This window comes from Phalangium opilio, unplaced genomic scaffold (genome assembly GCF_054372755.1).
Source record: "Phalangium opilio isolate 3A_F unplaced genomic scaffold, DU_Popi_V2 ptg000352l_1, whole genome shotgun sequence".
NCBI lineage: Eukaryota > Metazoa > Arthropoda > Arachnida > Opiliones > Phalangiidae > Phalangium > Phalangium opilio.
In genome coordinates, this window is record NW_028324228.1 from 3,264,070 (window position 1) to 3,273,797 (window position 9,728).

General features: G+C 42.4%; 41 non-coding genes across 41 annotated transcripts; all 41 read left to right on the top strand.

Moving 5' to 3' along the window:
• Positions 1 to 65: 65 nt before the first annotated feature.
• TRNAD-GUC (transfer RNA aspartic acid (anticodon GUC)) lies at positions 66 to 137 on the top strand. The gene has a single exon. It is a non-coding gene; the product is annotated as a tRNA-Asp (tRNA).
• A 144-nt stretch (positions 138 to 281) lies between these two features.
• TRNAD-GUC (transfer RNA aspartic acid (anticodon GUC)) lies at positions 282 to 353 on the top strand. Its single transcript has one exon. It is a non-coding gene; the product is annotated as a tRNA-Asp (tRNA).
• A 66-nt stretch (positions 354 to 419) lies between these two features.
• Positions 420 to 490, top strand: TRNAG-UCC (transfer RNA glycine (anticodon UCC)). The gene has a single exon. It is a non-coding gene; the product is annotated as a tRNA-Gly (tRNA).
• Positions 491 to 748: 258 nt separating this feature from the next.
• On the top strand, positions 749 to 820 carry TRNAD-GUC (transfer RNA aspartic acid (anticodon GUC)). Its single transcript has one exon. It is a non-coding gene; the product is annotated as a tRNA-Asp (tRNA).
• Positions 821 to 886: 66 nt separating this feature from the next.
• On the top strand, positions 887 to 957 carry TRNAG-UCC (transfer RNA glycine (anticodon UCC)). Its single transcript has one exon. It is a non-coding gene; the product is annotated as a tRNA-Gly (tRNA).
• A 258-nt stretch (positions 958 to 1,215) lies between these two features.
• On the top strand, positions 1,216 to 1,287 carry TRNAD-GUC (transfer RNA aspartic acid (anticodon GUC)). The gene has a single exon. It is a non-coding gene; the product is annotated as a tRNA-Asp (tRNA).
• A 66-nt stretch (positions 1,288 to 1,353) lies between these two features.
• Positions 1,354 to 1,424, top strand: TRNAG-UCC (transfer RNA glycine (anticodon UCC)). The gene has a single exon. It is a non-coding gene; the product is annotated as a tRNA-Gly (tRNA).
• A 258-nt stretch (positions 1,425 to 1,682) lies between these two features.
• Positions 1,683 to 1,754, top strand: TRNAD-GUC (transfer RNA aspartic acid (anticodon GUC)). Its single transcript has one exon. It is a non-coding gene; the product is annotated as a tRNA-Asp (tRNA).
• A 66-nt stretch (positions 1,755 to 1,820) lies between these two features.
• On the top strand, positions 1,821 to 1,891 carry TRNAG-UCC (transfer RNA glycine (anticodon UCC)). Its single transcript has one exon. It is a non-coding gene; the product is annotated as a tRNA-Gly (tRNA).
• A 258-nt stretch (positions 1,892 to 2,149) lies between these two features.
• Positions 2,150 to 2,221, top strand: TRNAD-GUC (transfer RNA aspartic acid (anticodon GUC)). Its single transcript has one exon. It is a non-coding gene; the product is annotated as a tRNA-Asp (tRNA).
• Positions 2,222 to 2,287: 66 nt separating this feature from the next.
• On the top strand, positions 2,288 to 2,358 carry TRNAG-UCC (transfer RNA glycine (anticodon UCC)). The gene has a single exon. It is a non-coding gene; the product is annotated as a tRNA-Gly (tRNA).
• A 396-nt stretch (positions 2,359 to 2,754) lies between these two features.
• On the top strand, positions 2,755 to 2,825 carry TRNAG-UCC (transfer RNA glycine (anticodon UCC)). Its single transcript has one exon. It is a non-coding gene; the product is annotated as a tRNA-Gly (tRNA).
• A 258-nt stretch (positions 2,826 to 3,083) lies between these two features.
• TRNAD-GUC (transfer RNA aspartic acid (anticodon GUC)) lies at positions 3,084 to 3,155 on the top strand. Its single transcript has one exon. It is a non-coding gene; the product is annotated as a tRNA-Asp (tRNA).
• A 66-nt stretch (positions 3,156 to 3,221) lies between these two features.
• TRNAG-UCC (transfer RNA glycine (anticodon UCC)) lies at positions 3,222 to 3,292 on the top strand. The gene has a single exon. It is a non-coding gene; the product is annotated as a tRNA-Gly (tRNA).
• A 258-nt stretch (positions 3,293 to 3,550) lies between these two features.
• Positions 3,551 to 3,622, top strand: TRNAD-GUC (transfer RNA aspartic acid (anticodon GUC)). Its single transcript has one exon. It is a non-coding gene; the product is annotated as a tRNA-Asp (tRNA).
• A 66-nt stretch (positions 3,623 to 3,688) lies between these two features.
• TRNAG-UCC (transfer RNA glycine (anticodon UCC)) lies at positions 3,689 to 3,759 on the top strand. The gene has a single exon. It is a non-coding gene; the product is annotated as a tRNA-Gly (tRNA).
• A 258-nt stretch (positions 3,760 to 4,017) lies between these two features.
• Positions 4,018 to 4,089, top strand: TRNAD-GUC (transfer RNA aspartic acid (anticodon GUC)). The gene has a single exon. It is a non-coding gene; the product is annotated as a tRNA-Asp (tRNA).
• A 66-nt stretch (positions 4,090 to 4,155) lies between these two features.
• Positions 4,156 to 4,226, top strand: TRNAG-UCC (transfer RNA glycine (anticodon UCC)). The gene has a single exon. It is a non-coding gene; the product is annotated as a tRNA-Gly (tRNA).
• Positions 4,227 to 4,484: 258 nt separating this feature from the next.
• TRNAD-GUC (transfer RNA aspartic acid (anticodon GUC)) lies at positions 4,485 to 4,556 on the top strand. Its single transcript has one exon. It is a non-coding gene; the product is annotated as a tRNA-Asp (tRNA).
• Positions 4,557 to 4,622: 66 nt separating this feature from the next.
• On the top strand, positions 4,623 to 4,693 carry TRNAG-UCC (transfer RNA glycine (anticodon UCC)). Its single transcript has one exon. It is a non-coding gene; the product is annotated as a tRNA-Gly (tRNA).
• A 258-nt stretch (positions 4,694 to 4,951) lies between these two features.
• On the top strand, positions 4,952 to 5,023 carry TRNAD-GUC (transfer RNA aspartic acid (anticodon GUC)). Its single transcript has one exon. It is a non-coding gene; the product is annotated as a tRNA-Asp (tRNA).
• A 66-nt stretch (positions 5,024 to 5,089) lies between these two features.
• On the top strand, positions 5,090 to 5,160 carry TRNAG-UCC (transfer RNA glycine (anticodon UCC)). Its single transcript has one exon. It is a non-coding gene; the product is annotated as a tRNA-Gly (tRNA).
• A 258-nt stretch (positions 5,161 to 5,418) lies between these two features.
• Positions 5,419 to 5,490, top strand: TRNAD-GUC (transfer RNA aspartic acid (anticodon GUC)). Its single transcript has one exon. It is a non-coding gene; the product is annotated as a tRNA-Asp (tRNA).
• A 66-nt stretch (positions 5,491 to 5,556) lies between these two features.
• Positions 5,557 to 5,627, top strand: TRNAG-UCC (transfer RNA glycine (anticodon UCC)). Its single transcript has one exon. It is a non-coding gene; the product is annotated as a tRNA-Gly (tRNA).
• A 258-nt stretch (positions 5,628 to 5,885) lies between these two features.
• On the top strand, positions 5,886 to 5,957 carry TRNAD-GUC (transfer RNA aspartic acid (anticodon GUC)). The gene has a single exon. It is a non-coding gene; the product is annotated as a tRNA-Asp (tRNA).
• A 66-nt stretch (positions 5,958 to 6,023) lies between these two features.
• Positions 6,024 to 6,094, top strand: TRNAG-UCC (transfer RNA glycine (anticodon UCC)). Its single transcript has one exon. It is a non-coding gene; the product is annotated as a tRNA-Gly (tRNA).
• A 258-nt stretch (positions 6,095 to 6,352) lies between these two features.
• TRNAD-GUC (transfer RNA aspartic acid (anticodon GUC)) lies at positions 6,353 to 6,424 on the top strand. The gene has a single exon. It is a non-coding gene; the product is annotated as a tRNA-Asp (tRNA).
• Positions 6,425 to 6,490: 66 nt separating this feature from the next.
• Positions 6,491 to 6,561, top strand: TRNAG-UCC (transfer RNA glycine (anticodon UCC)). The gene has a single exon. It is a non-coding gene; the product is annotated as a tRNA-Gly (tRNA).
• A 258-nt stretch (positions 6,562 to 6,819) lies between these two features.
• TRNAD-GUC (transfer RNA aspartic acid (anticodon GUC)) lies at positions 6,820 to 6,891 on the top strand. Its single transcript has one exon. It is a non-coding gene; the product is annotated as a tRNA-Asp (tRNA).
• Positions 6,892 to 6,957: 66 nt separating this feature from the next.
• On the top strand, positions 6,958 to 7,028 carry TRNAG-UCC (transfer RNA glycine (anticodon UCC)). Its single transcript has one exon. It is a non-coding gene; the product is annotated as a tRNA-Gly (tRNA).
• A 258-nt stretch (positions 7,029 to 7,286) lies between these two features.
• TRNAD-GUC (transfer RNA aspartic acid (anticodon GUC)) lies at positions 7,287 to 7,358 on the top strand. The gene has a single exon. It is a non-coding gene; the product is annotated as a tRNA-Asp (tRNA).
• A 66-nt stretch (positions 7,359 to 7,424) lies between these two features.
• On the top strand, positions 7,425 to 7,495 carry TRNAG-UCC (transfer RNA glycine (anticodon UCC)). The gene has a single exon. It is a non-coding gene; the product is annotated as a tRNA-Gly (tRNA).
• Positions 7,496 to 7,753: 258 nt separating this feature from the next.
• Positions 7,754 to 7,825, top strand: TRNAD-GUC (transfer RNA aspartic acid (anticodon GUC)). Its single transcript has one exon. It is a non-coding gene; the product is annotated as a tRNA-Asp (tRNA).
• A 66-nt stretch (positions 7,826 to 7,891) lies between these two features.
• TRNAG-UCC (transfer RNA glycine (anticodon UCC)) lies at positions 7,892 to 7,962 on the top strand. The gene has a single exon. It is a non-coding gene; the product is annotated as a tRNA-Gly (tRNA).
• Positions 7,963 to 8,220: 258 nt separating this feature from the next.
• TRNAD-GUC (transfer RNA aspartic acid (anticodon GUC)) lies at positions 8,221 to 8,292 on the top strand. The gene has a single exon. It is a non-coding gene; the product is annotated as a tRNA-Asp (tRNA).
• Positions 8,293 to 8,358: 66 nt separating this feature from the next.
• Positions 8,359 to 8,429, top strand: TRNAG-UCC (transfer RNA glycine (anticodon UCC)). The gene has a single exon. It is a non-coding gene; the product is annotated as a tRNA-Gly (tRNA).
• A 257-nt stretch (positions 8,430 to 8,686) lies between these two features.
• Positions 8,687 to 8,758, top strand: TRNAD-GUC (transfer RNA aspartic acid (anticodon GUC)). Its single transcript has one exon. It is a non-coding gene; the product is annotated as a tRNA-Asp (tRNA).
• Positions 8,759 to 8,824: 66 nt separating this feature from the next.
• Positions 8,825 to 8,895, top strand: TRNAG-UCC (transfer RNA glycine (anticodon UCC)). The gene has a single exon. It is a non-coding gene; the product is annotated as a tRNA-Gly (tRNA).
• Positions 8,896 to 9,153: 258 nt separating this feature from the next.
• TRNAD-GUC (transfer RNA aspartic acid (anticodon GUC)) lies at positions 9,154 to 9,225 on the top strand. The gene has a single exon. It is a non-coding gene; the product is annotated as a tRNA-Asp (tRNA).
• A 66-nt stretch (positions 9,226 to 9,291) lies between these two features.
• TRNAG-UCC (transfer RNA glycine (anticodon UCC)) lies at positions 9,292 to 9,362 on the top strand. Its single transcript has one exon. It is a non-coding gene; the product is annotated as a tRNA-Gly (tRNA).
• Positions 9,363 to 9,620: 258 nt separating this feature from the next.
• TRNAD-GUC (transfer RNA aspartic acid (anticodon GUC)) lies at positions 9,621 to 9,692 on the top strand. The gene has a single exon. It is a non-coding gene; the product is annotated as a tRNA-Asp (tRNA).
• The last annotated feature ends 36 nt before the right edge of the window (positions 9,693 to 9,728 follow it).

Sequence of the window (9,728 nt, forward strand, 5' to 3'; positions counted from 1 at the left end):
TAGCGAAAAAAATTCGGATAGAAGTACTATAAGTTTAAAAAACTGAGATAACCAAATATGGTTCATCCTCGGTAGTATAGTGGTGAGTATCCTCGCCTGTCACGCGAGAGACCGGGGTTCGATTCCCCGCCGGGGAGCGGTTTATTATATGTATACTAATCTAGGCTTCTTTTGTGTGTCATATCGAAGTGTGACCTATGCAAGCATCGGTAGTTCAATGGTAGAAAATTCGGATAGAAGTACTATAAGTTTAAAAAACTGAGATAACCAGCTTTCATTCATGCTCGGTAGTATAGTGGTGAGTATCCTCGCCTGTCACGCGAGAGACCGGGGTTCGATTCCCCGCCGGGGAGCGGTTTATTATATGTATTCTAATCTAGGCTTCTTTTGTGTGTCATATCGAAGTGTGACCTATGCAAGCATCGGTAGTTCAATGGTAGAATTCTCGCCTTCCAAGCGGGAGGTCCGGGTTCTATTCCCGGCCGGTGCAACCCGTACGATCTCGTTTCTTTGACTCTCAAAATCGTGCACATTTTTTGTAAAACCAATAACGTTTCTCGAAAAGTAAAGGGTTCAGAAATCGCCTTGACCATTATTTCTAGCGTAGAGTATTTTATTGGGTTACTTTTTCTTCAAACTCACTTTTTCATTTAATTAGTGACTATCGCGCATGCTCCGGGACTTAGCGAAAAAAATTCGGATAGAAGTACTATAAGTTTAAAAAACTGAGATAACCAACTTTTACTCATCCTCGGTAGTATAGTGGTGAGTATCCTCGCCTGTCACGCGAGAGACCGGGGTTCGATTCCCCGCCGGGGAGCGGTTTATTATATGTATACTAATCTAGGCTTCTTTTGTGTGTCATATCGAAGTGTGACCTATGCAAGCATCGGTAGTTCAATGGTAGAATTCTCGCCTTCCAAGCGGGAGGTCCGGGTTCGATTCCCGGCCGGTGCAACCCGTACGATCTCGTTTCTTTGACTCTCAAAATCGTGCACATTTTTTGTAAAACCAATAACGTTTCTCGAAAAGTAAAGGGTTCAGAAATCGCCTTGACCATTATTTCTAGCGTAGAGTATTTTATAGGGTTACTTTTTCTTCAAACTCACTTTTTCATTTAATTACTGACTATTGCACATGCTCCGGGACTTTGCGAAAAAAATTCGGATAGAAGTACTATAAGTTTAAAAAACTGAGATAACCAGCTTTCATTCATGCTCGGTAGTATAGTGGTGAGTATCCTCGCCTGTCACGCGAGAGACCGGGGTTCGATTCCCCGCCGGGGAGCGGTTTATTATATGTATACTAATCTAGGCTTCTTTTGTGTGTCATATCGAAGTGTGACTTATGCAAGAATCGGTAGTTCAATGGTAGAATTCTCGCCTTCCAAGCGGGAGGTCCGGGTTCTATTCCCGGCCGGTGCAACCCGTACGATCTCGTTTCTTTGACTCTCAAAATCGTGCACATTTTTTGTAAAACCAATAACGTTTCTCGAAAAGTAAAGTGTTCAGAAATCGCCTAGACCATTATTTCTAGCGTAGAGTATTTTATAGGGTTACTTTTTCTTCAAACTCACTTTTTCATTTAATTACTGACTATTGCACATGCTCCGGGACTTTGCGAAAAAAATTCGGATAGAAGTACTATAAGTTTAAAAAACTGAGATAACCAGCTTTCATTCATGCTCGGTAGTATAGTGGTGAGTATCCTCGCCTGTCACGCGAGAGACCGGGGTTCGATTCCCCGCCGGGGAGCGGTTTATTATATGTATTCTAATCTAGGCTTCTTTTGTGTGTCATATCGAAGTGTGACCTATGCAAGCATCGGTAGTTCAATGGTAGAATTCTCGCCTTCCAAGCGGGAGGTCCGGGTTCTATTCCCGGCCGGTGCAACCCGTACGATCTCGTTTCTTTGACTCTCAAAATCGTGCACATTTTTTGTAAAACCAATAACGTTTCTCGAAAAGTAAAGGGTTCAGAAATCGCCTTGACCATTATTTCTAGCGTAGAGTATTTTATTGGGTTACTTTTTCTTCAAACTCACTTTTTCATTTAATTAGTGACTATCGCGCATGCTCCGGGACTTAGCGAAAAAAATTCGGATAGAAGTACTATAAGTTTAAAAAACTGAGATAACCAACTTTTACTCATCCTCGGTAGTATAGTGGTGAGTATCCTCGCCTGTCACGCGAGAGACCGGGGTTCGATTCCCCGCCGGGGAGCGGTTTATTATATGTATACTAATCTAGGCTTCTTTTGTGTGTCATATCGAAGTGTGACCTATGCAAGCATCGGTAGTTCAATGGTAGAATTCTCGCCTTCCAAGCGGGAGGTCCGGGTTCGATTCCCGGCCGGTGCAACCCGTACGATCTCGTTTCTTTGACTCTCAAAATCGTGCACATTTTTTGTAAAACCAATAACGTTTCTCGAAAAGTAAAGGGTTCAGAAATCGCCTTGACCATTATTTCTAGCGTAGAGTATTTTATAGGGTTACTTTTTCTTCAAACTCACTTTTTCATTTAATTACTGACTATTGCACATGCTCCGGGACTTTGCGAAAAAAATTCGGATAGAAGTACTATAAGTTTAAAAAACTGAGATAACCAGCTTTCATTCATGCTCGGAAGTATAGTGGTGAGTATCCTCGCCTGTCACGCGAGAGACCGGGGTTCGATTCCCCGCCGGGGAGCGGTTTATTATATGTATACTAATCTAGGCTTCTTTTGTGTGTCATATCGAAGTGTAACCTATGCAAGCATCGGTAGTTCAATGGTAGAATTCTCGCCTTCCAAGCGGGAGGTCCGGGTTCGATTCCCGGCCGGTGCAACCCGTACGATCTCGTTTCTTTGACTCTCAAAATCGTGCACATTTTTTGTAAAACCAATAACGTTTCTCGAAAAGTAAAGGGTTCAGAAATCGCCTTGACCATTATTTCTAGCGTAGAGTATTTTATTGGGTTACTTTTTCTTCAAACTCACTTTTTCATTTAATTAGTGACTATCGCGCATGCTCCGGGACTTAGCGAAAAAAATTCGGATAGAAGTACTATAAGTTTAAAAAACTGAGATAACCAACTTTTATTCATCCTCGGTAGTATAGTGGTGAGTATCCTCGCCTGTCACGCGAGAGACCGGGGTTCGATTCCCCGCCGGGGAGCGGTTTATTATATGTATACTAATCTAGGCTTATTTTGTGTGTCATATCGAAGTGTGACCTATGCAAGCATCGGTAGTTCAATGGTAGAATTCTCGCCTTCCAAGCGGGAGGTCCGGGTTCGATTCCCGGCCGGTGCAAGCCGTACGATCTCGTTTCTTTGACTCTCAAAATCGTGCACATTTTTTGTAAAACCAATAACGTTTCTCGAAAAGTAAAGTGTTCAGAAATCGCCTAGACCATTATTTCTAGCGTAGAGTATTTTATAGGGTTACTTTTTCTTCAAACTCACTTTTTCATTTAATTACTGACTATTGCACATGCTCCGGGACTTTGCGAAAAAAATTCGGATAGAAGTACTATAAGTTTAAAAAACTGAGATAACCAGCTTTCATTCATGCTCGGTAGTATAGTGGTGAGTATCCTCGCCTGTCACGCGAGAGACCGGGGTTCGATTCCCCGCCGGGGAGCGGTTTATTATATGTATACTAATCTAGGCTTCTTTTGTGTGTCATATCGAAGTGTGACCTATGCAAGCATCGGTAGTTCAATGGTAGAATTCTCGCCTTCCAAGCGGGAGGTCCGGGTTCGATTCCCGGCCGGTGCAAGCCGTACGATCTCGTTTCTTTGACTCTCAAAATCGTGCACATTTTTTGTAAAACCAATAACGTTTCTCGAAAAGTAAAGTGTTCAGAAATCGCCTAGACCATTATTTCTAGCGTAGAGTATTTTATAGGGTTACTTTTTCTTCAAACTCACTTTTTCATTTAATTACTGACTATTGCACATGCTCCGGGACTTTGCGAAAAAAATTCGGATAGAAGTACTATAAGTTTAAAAAACTGAGATAACCAGCTTTCATTCATGCTCGGTAGTATAGTGGTGAGTATCCTCGCCTGTCACGCGAGAGACCGGGGTTCGATTCCCCGCCGGGGAGCGGTTTATTATATGTATTCTAATCTAGGCTTCTTTTGTGTGTCATATCGAAGTGTGACCTATGCAAGCATCGGTAGTTCAATGGTAGAATTCTCGCCTTCCAAGCGGGAGGTCCGGGTTCTATTCCCGGCCGGTGCAACCCGTACGATCTCGTTTCTTTGACTCTCAAAATCGTGCACATTTTTTGTAAAACCAATAACGTTTCTCGAAAAGTAAAGGGTTCAGAAATCGCCTTGACCATTATTTCTAGCGTAGAGTATTTTATAGGGTTACTTTTTCTTCAAACTCACTTTTTCATTTAATTAGTGACTATCGCGCATGCTCCGGGACTTAGCGAAAAAAATTCGGATAGAAGTACTATAAGTTTAAAAAACTGAGATAACCAACTTTTACTCATCCTCGGTAGTATAGTGGTGAGTATCCTCGCCTGTCACGCGAGAGACCGGGGTTCGATTCCCCGCCGGGGAGCGGTTTATTATATGTATACTAATCTAGGCTTCTTTTGTGTGTCATATCGAAGTGTGACCTATGCAAGCATCGGTAGTTCAATGGTAGAATTCTCGCCTTCCAAGCGGGAGGTCCGGGTTCGATTCCCGGCCGGTGCAACCCGTACGATCTCGTTTCTTTGACTCTCAAAATCGTGCACATTTTTTGTAAAACCAATAACGTTTCTCGAAAAGTAAAGGGTTCAGAAATCGCCTTGACCATTATTTCTAGCGTAGAGTATTTTATAGGGTTACTTTTTCTTCAAACTCACTTTTTCATTTAATTACTGACTATTGCACATGCTCCGGGACTTTGCGAAAAAAATTCGGATAGAAGTACTATAAGTTTAAAAAACTGAGATAACCAGCTTTCATTCATGCTCGGTAGTATAGTGGTGAGTATCCTCGCCTGTCACGCGAGAGACCGGGGTTCGATTCCCCGCCGGGGAGCGGTTTATTATATGTATACTAATCTAGGCTTCTTTTGTGTGTCATATCGAAGTGTGACTTATGCAAGAATCGGTAGTTCAATGGTAGAATTCTCGCCTTCCAAGCGGGAGGTCCGGGTTCTATTCCCGGCCGGTGCAACCCGTACGATCTCGTTTCTTTGACTCTCAAAATCGTGCACATTTTTTGTAAAACCAATAACGTTTCTCGAAAAGTAAAGTGTTCAGAAATCGCCTAGACCATTATTTCTAGCGTAGAGTATTTTATAGGGTTACTTTTTCTTCAAACTCACTTTTTCATTTAATTACTGACTATTGCACATGCTCCGGGACTTTGCGAAAAAAATTCGGATAGAAGTACTATAAGTTTAAAAAACTGAGATAACCAGCTTTCATTCATGCTCGGTAGTATAGTGGTGAGTATCCTCGCCTGTCACGCGAGAGACCGGGGTTCGATTCCCCGCCGGGGAGCGGTTTATTATATGTATACTAATCTAGGCTTCTTTTGTGTGTCATATCGAAGTGTGACTTATGCAAGAATCGGTAGTTCAATGGTAGAATTCTCGCCTTCCAAGCGGGAGGTCCGGGTTCTATTCCCGGCCGGTGCAACCCGTACGATCTCGTTTCTTTGACTCTCAAAATCGTGCACATTTTTTGTAAAACCAATAACGTTTCTCGAAAAGTAAAGTGTTCAGAAATCGCCTAGACCATTATTTCTAGCGTAGAGTATTTTATAGGGTTACTTTTTCTTCAAACTCACTTTTTCATTTAATTACTGACTATTGCACATGCTCCGGGACTTTGCGAAAAAAATTCGGATAGAAGTACTATAAGTTTAAAAAACTGAGATAACCAGCTTTCATTCATGCTCGGTAGTATAGTGGTGAGTATCCTCGCCTGTCACGCGAGAGACCGGGGTTCGATTCCCCGCCGGGGAGCGGTTTATTATATGTATTCTAATCTAGGCTTCTTTTGTGTGTCATATCGAAGTGTGACCTATGCAAGCCTCGGTAGTTCAATGGTAGAATTCTCGCCTTCCAAGCGGGAGGTCCGGGTTCTATTCCCGGCCGGTGCAACCCGTACGATCTCGTTTCTTTGACTCTCAAAATCGTGCACATTTTTTGTAAAACCAATAACGTTTCTCGAAAAGTAAAGTGTTCAGAAATCGCCTAGACCATTATTTCTAGCGTAGAGTATTTTATAGGGTTACTTTTTCTTCAAACTCACTTTTTCATTTAATTACTGACTATTGCACATGCTCCGGGACTTTGCGAAAAAAATTCGGATAGAAGTACTATAAGTTTAAAAAACTGAGATAACCAGCTTTCATTCATGCTCGGTAGTATAGTGGTGAGTATCCTCGCCTGTCACGCGAGAGACCGGGGTTCGATTCCCCGCCGGGGAGCGGTTTATTATATGTATTCTAATCTAGGCTTCTTTTGTGTGTCATATCGAAGTGTGACCTATGCAAGCCTCGGTAGTTCAATGGTAGAATTCTCGCCTTCCAAGCGGGAGGTCCGGGTTCTATTCCCGGCCGGTGCAACCCGTACGATCTCGTTTCTTTGACTCTCAAAATCGTGCACATTTTTTGTAAAACCAATAACGTTTCTCGAAAAGTAAAGGGTTCAGAAATCGCCTTGACCATTATTTCTAGCGTAGAGTATTTTATTGGGTTACTTTTTCTTCAAACTCACTTTTTCATTTAATTAGTGACTATCGCGCATGCTCCGGGACTTAGCGAAAAAAATTCGGATAGAAGTACTATAAGTTTAAAAAACTGAGATAACCAACTTTTACTCATCCTCGGTAGTATAGTGGTGAGTATCCTCGCCTGTCACGCGAGAGACCGGGGTTCGATTCCCCGCCGGGGAGCGGTTTATTATATGTATACTAATCTAGGCTTCTTTTGTGTGTCATATCGAAGTGTGACCTATGCAAGCATCGGTAGTTCAATGGTAGAATTCTCGCCTTCCAAGCGGGAGGTCCGGGTTCGATTCCCGGCCGGTGCAACCCGTACGATCTCGTTTCTTTGACTCTCAAAATCGTGCACATTTTTTGTAAAACCAATAACGTTTCTCGAAAAGTAAAGGGTTCAGAAATCGCCTTGACCATTATTTCTAGCGTAGAGTATTTTATAGGGTTACTTTTTCTTCAAACTCACTTTTTCATTTAATTACTGACTATTGCACATGCTCCGGGACTTTGCGAAAAAAATTCGGATAGAAGTACTATAAGTTTAAAAAACTGAGATAACCAGCTTTCATTCATGCTCGGTAGTATAGTGGTGAGTATCCTCGCCTGTCACGCGAGAGACCGGGGTTCGATTCCCCGCCGGGGAGCGGTTTATTATATGTATACTAATCTAGGCTTCTTTTGTGTGTCATATCGAAGTGTGACCTATGCAAGAATCGGTAGTTCAATGGTAGAATTCTCGCCTTCCAAGCGGGAGGTCCGGGTTCTATTCCCGGCCGGTGCAACCCGTACGATCTCGTTTCTTTGACTCTCAAAATCGTGCACATTTTTTGTAAAACCAATAACGTTTCTCGAAAAGTAAAGTGTTCAGAAATCGCCTAGACCATTATTTCTAGCGTAGAGTATTTTATAGGGTTACTTTTTCTTCAAACTTACTTTTTCATTTAATTACTGACTATTGCACATGCTCCGGGACTTTGCGAAAAAAATTCGGATAGAAGTACTATAAGTTTAAAAAACTGAGATAACCAGCTTTCATTCATGCTCGGTAGTATAGTGGTGAGTATCCTCGCCTGTCACGCGAGAGACCGGGGTTCGATTCCCCGCCGGGGAGCGGTTTATTATATGTATTCTAATCTAGGCTTCTTTTGTGTGTCATATCGAAGTGTGACCCATGCAAGCATCAGTAGTTCAATGGTAGAATTCTCGCCTTCCAAGCGGGAGGTCCGGGTTCTATTCCCGGCCGGTGCAACCCGTACGATCTCGTTTCTTTGACTCTCAAAATCGTGCACATTTTTTGTAAAACCAATAACGTTTCTCGAAAAGTAAAGGGTTCAGAAATCGCCTTGACCATTATTTCAAGCGTAGAGTATTTTATTGGGTTACTTTTTCTTCAAACTCACTTTTTCATTTAATTAGTGACTATCGCGCATGCTCCGGGACTTAGCGAAAAAAATTCGGATAGAAGTACTATAAGTTTAAAAAACTGATATAACCAAATTTGATTCATCCTCGGTAGTATAGTGGTGAGTATCCTCGCCTGTCACGCGAGAGTCCGGGGTTCGATTCCCCGCCGGGGAGCGGTTTATTATATGTATACTAATCTAGGCTTCTTTTGTGTGTCATATCGAAGTGTGACCTATGCAAGCATCGGTAGTTCAATGGTAGAATTCTCGCCTTCCAAGCGGGAGGTCCGGGTTCGATTCCCGGCCGGTGCAACCCGTACGATCTCGTTTCTTTGACTCTCAAAATCGTGCACATTTTTTTAAAACCAATAACGTTTCTCGAAAAGTAAAGGGTTCAGAAATCGCCTTGACCATTATTTCTAGCGTAGAGTATTTTATTGGGTTACTTTTTCTTCAAACTCACTTTTTCATTTAATTAGTGACTATCGCGCATGCTCCGGGACTTAGCGAAAAAAATTCGGATAGAAGTACTATAAGTTTAAAAAACTGAGAAAACCAAATATGGTTCATCCTCGGTAGTATAGTGGTGAGTATCCTCGCCTGTCACGCGAGAGACCGGGGTTCGATTCCCCGCCGGGGAGCGGTTTTTTAAATGTATACTAATCTAGGCTTCTTTTGTGTGTCATATCGAAGTGTGACCTATGCAAGCATCGGTAGTTCAATGGTAGAATTCTCGCCTTCCAAGCGGGAGGTCCGGGTTCGATTCCCGGCCGGTGCAAGCCGTACGATCTCGTTTCTTTGACTCTCAAAATCGTGCACATTTTTTGTAAAACCAATAACGTTTCTCGAAAAGTAAAGGGTTCAGAAATCGCCTTGACCATTATTTCAAGCGTAGAGTATTTTATTGGGTTACTTTTTCTTCAAACTCACTTTTTCATTTAATTAGTGACTATCGCGCATGCTCCGGGACTTTGCGAAAAAAATTCGGATAGAAGTACTATAAGTTTAAAAAACTGAGATAACCAGCTTTCATTCATGCTCGGTAGTATAGTGGTGAGTATCCTCGCCTGTCACGCGAGAGACCGGGGTTCGATTCCCCGCCGGGGAGCGGTTTATTATATGTATTCTAATCTAGGCTTCTTTTGTGTGTCATATCGAAGTGTGACCTATGCAAGCATCGGTAGTTCAATGGTAGAATTCTCGCCTTCCAAGCGGGAGGTCCGGGTTCTATTCCCGGCCGGTGCAACCCGTACGATCTCGTTTCTTTGACTCTCAAAATCGTGCACATTTTTTGTAAAACCAATAACGTTTCTCGAAAAGTAAAGGGTTCAGAAATCGCCTTGACCATTATTTCTAGCGTAGAGTATTTTATTGGGTTACTTTTTCTTCAAACTCACTTTTTCATTTAATTAGTGACTATCGCGCATGCTCCGGGACTTAGCGAAAAAAATTCGGATAGAAGTACTATAAGTTTAAAAAACTGAGATAACCAACTTTTACTCATCCTCGGTAGTATAGTGGTGAGTATCCTCGCCTGTCACGCGAGAGACCGGGGTTCGATTCCCCGCCGGGGAGCGGTTTATTATATGTATACTAATCTAGGCTTCTTTT